A 6,874-nucleotide genomic window follows, 5' to 3' on the forward strand; every position below is an offset into this window, starting at 1 on the left:
ACTGTCACCCCCCACTCTGTCCCTGAGCAGTGACCACACTGAGCACTGTTACCCCCCACTCTGTCCCTGAGCAGTGACCACACTGAGCACTGTTACCCCCCACTCTGTCCCTGAGCAGTGACCACACTGAGCACTGTTACCCCCCACTCTGTACTTGAGCAGTGACCACACTGAGCACTGTTACCCCCCACTCTGTCCCTGAGCAGTGACCACACTGAGTACTGTTACCCCCCACTCTGTCCCTGAGCAGTGACCACACCTGAATGCTGTTACCCCCCCACTCTGTACCTGAGCAGTGACCACACTGAGCACTGTTACCCCCCACTCTGTACCTGAGCAGTGACCACACTGACCACTGTCACCCCCCACTCTGTCCCTGAGCAGTGACCACACTGAGCACTGTCACCCCCCACTCTGTACCTGAGCAGTGACCACACCTGAGTGCTGTTACCCCCCACTCTGTCCCTGAGCAGTGACCACACTGAGCACTGTCCCCCCCGACTCTGTCCCTGAGCAGCGACCACACTGAGCACTGTGACCCCCCACTCTGTCCCTGAGCAGTGACCACACCTGAATGCTGTTACCCCCTCACTCTGTGCCTGAGCAGTGACCACACTGAGCACTGTTACCCCCCCACTCTGTCCCTGAGCAGTGACCACACCTGAGTGCTGTTACCCCCACTCTGTCCCTGAGCAGTGACCACACTGAGCACTGTTACCCCCCACTCTGTCCCTGAGCAGTGGCCACAGCTGAGCACTGTTACCCCCCCACTCTGTGCCTGAGCAGTGACCACACCTGAGTGCTGTTACCCCCCCACTCTGTACCTGAGCAGTGACCACACTGAGTGCTGTTACCCCCCACTCTGTCCCTGAGCAGTGACCACACCTGAGTGCTGTTACCCCCACTCTGTCCCTGAGCAGTGACCACACTGAGCACTGTTACCCCCCACTCTGTCCCTGAGCAGTGGCCACAGCTGAGCACTGTTACCCCCCCACTCTGTCCCTGAGCAGTGACCACACTGAGTGCTGTTACCCCCCACTCTGTCCCTGAGCAGTGACCACACTGAGTGCTGTTACCCCCACTCTGTCCCTGAGCAGTGACCACACCTGAGTGCTGTGACCCCCCACTCTGTCCCTGAGCAGTGACCACACTGAGCACTGTTACCCCCCACTCTGTACCTGAGCAGTGACCACACCTGAGTGCTGTTACCCCCCACTCTGTACCTGAGCAGTGACCACACTGAGCACTGTTACCCCCACTCTGTCCCTGAGCAGTGACCACACCTGAGTGCTGTGACCCCCCACTCTGTCCCTGAGCAGTGACCACACTGAGCACTGTCACCCCCCACTCTGTCCCTGAGCAGTGACCACACTGAGCACTGTCACCCCCCACTCTGTACCTGAGCAGTGACCACACCTGAGTGCTGTTACCCCCCACTCTGTCCCTGAGCAGTGACCACACTGAGCACTGTTACCCCCCACTCTGTACCTGAGCAGTGACCACACTGACCACTGTCACCCCCCACTCTGTCCCTGAGCAGTGACCACACTGAGCACTGTTACCCCCCACTCTGTCCCTGAGCAGTGACCACACTGAGCACTGTTACCCCCCACTCTGTCCCTGAGCAGTGACCACACTGAGCACTGTTACCCCCCACTCTGTACCTGAGCAGTGACCACACTGAGCACTGTTACCCCCCACTCTGTCCCTGAGCAGTGACCACACTGAGTACTGTTACCCCCCACTCTGTCCCTGAGCAGTGACCACACCTGAACGCTGTTACCCCCCCACTCTGTACCTGAGCAGTGACCACACTGAGCACTGTTACCCCCCACTCTGTACCTGAGCAGTGACCACACTGACCACTGTCACCCCCCACTCTGTCCCTGAGCAGTGACCACACTGAGCACTGTCACCCCCCACTCTGTACCTGAGCAGTGACCATACCTGAGTGCTGTTACCCCCCACTCTGTCCCTGAGCAGTGACCACACCTGAGTGCTGTTACCCCCCACTCTGTCCCTGAGCAGTGACCACACTGAGCACTGTTACCCCCCACTCTGTCCCTGAGCAGTGACCACACCTGAGTGCTGTTACCCCCCACTCTGTCCCTGAGCAGTGACCACACTGAGCACTGTCCCCCCCCACTCTGTCCCTGAGCAGCGACCACACTGAGCACTGTGACCCCCCACTCTGTCCCTGAGCAGTGACCACACCTGAATGCTGTTACCCCCCCACTCTGTGCCTGAGCAGTGACCACACTGAGCACTGTTACCCCCCCACTCTGTCCCTGAGCAGTGACCACACCTGAGTGCTGTTACCCCCACTCTGTCCCTGAGCAGTGACCACACTGAGCACTGTTACCCCCCACTCTGTCCCTGAGCAGTGGCCACAGCTGAGCACTGTTACCCCCCCACTCTGTGCCTGAGCAGTGACCACACCTGAGTGCTGTTACCCCCCCACTCTGTACCTGAGCAGTGACCACACTGAGTGCTGTTACCCCCCACTCTGTCCCTGAGCAGTGACCACACCTGAGTGCTGTTACCCCCACTCTGTCCCTGAGCAGTGACCACACTGAGCACTGTTACCCCCCACTCTGTCCCTGAGCAGTGGCCACAGCTGAGCACTGTTACCCCCCCACTCTGTCCCTGAGCAGTGACCACACTGAGTGCTGTTACCCCCCACTCTGTCCCTGAGCAGTGACCACACTGAGCACTGTGACCCCCCCACTCTGTCCCTGAGCAGTGACCACACCTGAGTGCTGTGACCCCCCACTCTGTCCCTGAGCAGTGACCACACTGAGCACTGTTACCCCCCACTCTGTACCTGAGCAGTGACCACACCTGAGTGCTGTTACCCCCCACTCTGTACCTGAGCAGTGACCACACTGAGCACTGTCCCCCCCCACTCTGTCCCTGAGCAGTGACCACACTGAGCACTGTTACCCCCCACTCTGTCCCTGAGCAGTGACCACACTGAGTACTGTTACCCCCCACTCTGTCCCTGAGCAGTGACCACACCTGAATGCTGTTACCCCCCCACTCTGTACCTGAGCAGTGACCACACTGAGCACTGTTACCCCCCACTCTGTACCTGAGCAGTGACCACACTGAGCACTGTCACCCCCCACTCTGTACCTGAGCAGTGACCACACCTGAGTGCTGTTACCCCCCACTCTGTCCCTGAGCAGTGACCACACCTGAGTGCTGTTACCCCCCACTCTGTCCCTGAGCAGTGACCACACTGAGCACTGTTACCCCCCACTCTGTCCCTGAGCAGTGACCACACCTGAGTGCTGTTACCCCCCACTCTGTCCCTGAGCAGTGACCACACTGAGCACTGTCCCCCCCGACTCTGTCCCTGAGCAGCGACCACACTGAGCACTGTGACCCCCCACTCTGTCCCTGAGCAGTGACCACACCTGAATGCTGTTACCCCCTCACTCTGTGCCTGAGCAGTGACCACACTGAGCACTGTTACCCCCCCACTCTGTCCCTGAGCAGTGACCACACCTGAGTGCTGTTACCCCCACTCTGTCCCTGAGCAGTGACCACACTGAGCACTGTTACCCCCCACTCTGTCCCTGAGCAGTGGCCACAGCTGAGCACTGTTACCCCCCCACTCTGTGCCTGAGCAGTGACCACACTGAGCACTGTTACCCCCACTCTGTCCCTGAGCAGTGACCACACCTGAGTGCTGTGACCCCCCACTCTGTCCCTGAGCAGTGACCACACTGAGCACTGTCACCCCCCACTCTGTCCCTGAGCAGTGACCACACTGAGCACTGTCACCCCCCACTCTGTACCTGAGCAGTGACCACACCTGAGTGCTGTTACCCCCCACTCTGTCCCTGAGCAGTGACCACACTGAGCACTGTTACCCCCCACTCTGTACCTGAGCAGTGACCACACTGACCACTGTCACCCCCCACTCTGTCCCTGAGCAGTGACCACACTGAGCACTGTTACCCCCCACTCTGTCCCTGAGCAGTGACCACACTGAGCACTGTTACCCCCCACTCTGTCCCTGAGCAGTGACCACACTGAGCACTGTTACCCCCCACTCTGTCCCTGAGCAGTGACCACACTGAGCACTGTTACCCCCCACTCTGTCCCTGAGCAGTGACCACACTGAGTACTGTTACCCCCCACTCTGTCCCTGAGCAGTGACCACACCTGAATGCTGTTACCCCCCCACTCTGTACCTGAGCAGTGACCACACTGAGCACTGTTACCCCCCACTCTGTACCTGAGCAGTGACCACACTGACCACTGTCACCCCCCACTCTGTCCCTGAGCAGTGACCACACTGAGCACTGTCACCCCCCACTCTGTACCTGAGCAGTGACCACACCTGAGTGCTGTTACCCCCCACTCTGTCCCTGAGCAGTGACCACACCTGAGTGCTGTTACCCCCCACTCTGTCCCTGAGCAGTGACCACACTGAGCACTGTTACCCCCCACTCTGTCCCTGAGCAGTGACCACACCTGAGTGCTGTTACCCCCCACTCTGTCCCTGAGCAGTGACCACACTGAGCACTGTCCCCCCCCACTCTGTCCCTGAGCAGCGACCACACTGAGCACTGTGACCCCCCACTCTGTCCCTGAGCAGTGACCACACCTGAATGCTGTTACCCCCACTCTGTCCCTGAGCAGTGACCACACTGAGCACTGTTACCCCCCACTCTGTCCCTGAGCAGTGGCCACAGCTGAGCACTGTTACCCCCCCACTCTGTCCCTGAGCAGTGACCACACTGAGTGCTGTTACCCCCCACTCTGTCCCTGAGCAGTGACCACACTGAGTGCTGTTACCCCCCCACTCTGTCCCTGAGCAGTGACCACACCTGAGTGCTGTGACCCCCCACTCTGTCCCTGAGCAGTGACCACACTGAGCACTGTTACCCCCCACTCTGTACCTGAGCAGTGACCACACCTGAGTGCTGTTACCCCCCACTCTGTACCTGAGCAGTGACCACACTGAGCACTGTTACCCCCACTCTGTCCCTGAGCAGTGGCCACACCTGAGTGCTGTGACCCCCCCCACTCTGTCCCTGAGCAGTGACCACACTGAGCACTGTTACCCCCCACTCTGTCCCTGAGCAGTGACCACACTGAGCACTGTTACCCCCCACTCTGTCCCTGAGCAGTGGCCACACCTGAGCACTGCCCGTTACCCCCACCCCCACCCCCAGCTGCCCTGTCCCCGGCCAGCAGCCGCACCTCTCCGAGCCCCTCTCTTCCCTGGAGCCCTGAGAGGCCGGAGGAGCTGGGCCCAGCGCCCTCGTCCCCGTGGCTGGGGCCGCTCCAGAAATCCCCATGGCAGCCCGGCCAGGGCGTCTCTCGGTCACCACAGGGCAGCCCCGGGCAGCCGAGGCCAGGACAGCGGCGGAGGCCGAGCTCTAACAGCAGAGCTGGGGCTGCAAACGTGGGCCCACCCTGCCTCCCCCACACCACCCCTTCGGCCTGCCCAAGACCCTGCCTGCAGCCCTCCACGCCCACCCCGTCCGGTGCAAGGGAAACCCCGCACTGCAGTTACCAGCAGGGCTGCGGCAGCCGGCTACACCGTTAGCCGGTTAGGAGGTCGTTACAAGAAATCAGCTGGGCTGACACGCCCACCCCCATCCTGCACCTGACACAGGAAGCGGGCAAGGAAGTGGGCAGCACTCAAGCCCCACCTAGCCTATGAATATTCAAATAAGCCCAACCCACCCTTTATGAATATTCAAACACACTAAACACGGTGCTCTATGAATGTTTGAATAACAATGACATAAACCCCGCCCTTATGAATATTCAAACAAGTATCAAACCAATACCCACCCTCTATGAATAATCAAATAAGCCCCACCCAAAGCCAATCCCAATGAGTATTCAAATCTCAACCCAAACTTGCTCTATGCATATTCAAATAAGTTCAGCTATGCCCCTTGTGAATATTCAAGATCCCCACCCAACACAGTTCCTATGAATATTCAAAGATTCAACTCAAACTCCACCTTTTATGAATATTCACATTCCATGTTATGAATATTCAAATAAGCAGAAACCCAAATCCTGCCCCTTATGAATTTTCGTGTCCAACAAGCCCCCAACCCAAACCACACCTCTATGAATATTCAAATAAGCCCCACCCAAAGCCGATCACAATGAATATTCAAATGAGCATAACCCAAACCCCACTCTATGAATATTCAAACGAGCCCCACTGCAGGCCCCTCCCCCAAGCCTCCTGGATACAGCTGTGCACTGATGTCCCATGCAAACCTGACCCGGCCACAGCTGCACGGGGCAACTGGGTGGGGGGTGCAGGGCAGAGGCTGGGCCCAGACACGGGGCTGAGGGCTCCGGCTGGCCCTGTCTGGCCCTGCCGCGACCCCACCACCCAGCTGCTTTGCTAATTCTGAGTGTCCCTGGGATGACGCTGGTCAGGCGCCCCCCAACCCAGCTGAACCAGCATGGCTGGGAGACCAGAGGGAAGCGGCTGTCCCAGGTGCCCCTCGGCCACCAGGGCCCGGGCCTGGCGAGGTCACGGGCTCAGTTCCTCTGTGCCATGGCCAGACACCTCGCACCTGCGGCCACCGAGGTCACAGGCTGCACAGGCGCACCCCCACCCCAGGAAACGAGTGAAACGGCCGCGATGGAGGGCCCAGGCCAGCCCAGGGAGGGTGGGCGCCTGCCCAGGCTGCAGGGAAGGGGCGAGCGCAGAGGTGGGGGGCAAGGGCAGAGGTTGGGGGGGCAGAGCAGAGGTGGGGGGAGAGCAGAGGCGCGGGGCGAGAGCAGAGGTGGGGGCAAGAGCAAAGGTGGGGGGAGGGCAGAGGTGTGGGGGAAGAGCAGAGGTGGGGGGAGGGCAGAGGTGGGGGGAGGGCAGAGGTGTGGG

Source organism: Oryctolagus cuniculus, chromosome 19 (genome assembly GCF_051225735.1).
Source record: "Oryctolagus cuniculus isolate XC-2025 breed Fujian yellow rabbit chromosome 19, ASM5122573v1, whole genome shotgun sequence".
Classification (NCBI taxonomy): Eukaryota; Metazoa; Chordata; class Mammalia; order Lagomorpha; family Leporidae; genus Oryctolagus; species Oryctolagus cuniculus.